Source organism: Galeopterus variegatus, unplaced genomic scaffold (assembly GCF_000696425.1).
Source record: "Galeopterus variegatus unplaced genomic scaffold, G_variegatus-3.0.2 Scaffold7135, whole genome shotgun sequence".
NCBI lineage: Eukaryota > Metazoa > Chordata > Mammalia > Dermoptera > Cynocephalidae > Galeopterus > Galeopterus variegatus.
This window is the reverse complement of record NW_007733246.1, coordinates 74,487-76,167: the sequence shown is the minus strand read 5'-3', so window position 1 is coordinate 76,167 and position 1,681 is coordinate 74,487. Positions and strand designations below refer to the sequence as shown.

The window sequence follows — 1,681 nt, the reverse complement described above, 5'->3', positions numbered from 1 at the left end:
GGTGGTGGGAGAGTGGAGGCTGGAATCCATCAATTCCCTTCTGTTCCATGACAATCCCTGAGCCTGGAGGACCTGGGATTCTAATTTCCTCCCTTTGGGCTTGGTCAAATGCTGTCTTCTGCCTGGAACACCCTCCCTCTATCTTCCTTGCCTAGCAAATTCTTATTTATCCATCAGAACCTTGAAGATGCAACCTTCTCTGTGAATTCTTTACTCCCCTTCCTCCCTCCTTGTGTTCTCACCTCCAACCACCTGGCTGGCTAGGACCTCCCTTCTGCTACCTTAGCACTCTTAGGTTTCTTTTCACACATCTTCCACCTAATGAAATAATCACAGTGGTGCTAACATTTACCCAACTGCGGGCTTATGTAAGTGTTCTGAGCACACTTAAGGTAAACTAGGCTAAGCTATGATGTTTGGTAGGTTAGGCTACTAAATGTACTTTTGAATTACAATATTTTCAACTTACAATGTGTTTATCTGGACAAAACTCTATCATAATTAGAGGAGCAACTGTAAGTATATTTAATTATACAAGTTTTACATAGTTATTGTAAGAAATTGAAATAATGTACAAGTATAGAATAAAGAATAAAGTCATTCTCTTCTCCTTCTTCTGCCTAAATCTCTCTCAGCATTAAGAACTGATAACCTTCGTTGAGCATCTGTATTAATCCATTTCCTGTCATTTATAACAGAATATCTGAAGTTGGGTAATTTATAAGAAAATTAAATGTATTTCTTACACTTTTGGAGGCTGGGAAGTCCAAAGTTGAGAAGGCCCATCTGGTGAGGGTCTTCTTCTTGGTGGGGACTGTCTATAGAGTCCTGTACTAGAACAGGGTATCACATGGCAAGGCTGAGCAAGAGTGTGCTAATGTGCTTCTTCCTCTCCTTATAAAGCCACTAGTGCCACTCCCATAATAACCCATTCATCCGTTATCCCAAAAACCCATAAATGGGTTAATCCATTCATAAGTGTATAACCATCATGATCCAATTGCCTCTTAAATGCCTCACCTTTCAAATACAATATTGAGGATTAAGCTCCAACATGTACTTGGGGGGATATTCAAACCATAGCAGGATCCTTCTCCTGACTGTGTACTTTTTTTTTTTTTTTGTCTTTCTCGTGACTGGTAAGGGGATTGCAACCCTTGGCTTGGTGTCGCCCGCACCTGTCGGGCCTCCCTGAGCCAGAGGCCGACAAAACTGGGCGGGAAGAGACCCCGAACCAGCCGGAGGTCCCTTGTAGGGCTGAGCGGGATGATGAGTGTCGCTGGCACGGCCCTTCCTCCCCAGGACCTTCCTTCCCAGGGACCGAGAAAGAACACCGCCGGGCCAGGAGAGTGGTCAAAGCCGGAACTCCGTTTATTAGAAAGGTGTTGGAGTTTATATAGAGGAAGAAAGCGGAAACAGAGAGGAGAGGCGGGAGGAGATGGTTATCCAATCAGGGGAAGCCACAAGTTATGAAGAGGGGTGATGACAGGGCGGGCAAAAACTGCTTAGTCACTGGGCCCCGGAAAAGAAGGACTTCTAGCTACGTGCATTAAAGCGCTCGTGAAACGGCGGCGGAGGCCTTACGCCAGCAAGATGGCCACCGCTTGATCTATTTTAGGGAACAGGAACCATACTTAGGCAGGCGCCTTATGATTTGATTGCGCCGCAACATGGCCCAACA

General features: G+C 45.4%; 1 protein-coding gene across 3 annotated transcripts in view; it reads left to right on the top strand.

Moving 5' to 3' along the window:
* Positions 1–1,681, top strand: part of NLRP12 (NLR family, pyrin domain containing 12) — a 50,418-nt gene that overhangs the window by 1,015 nt on the left and 47,722 nt on the right. The window lies entirely within an intron of this gene.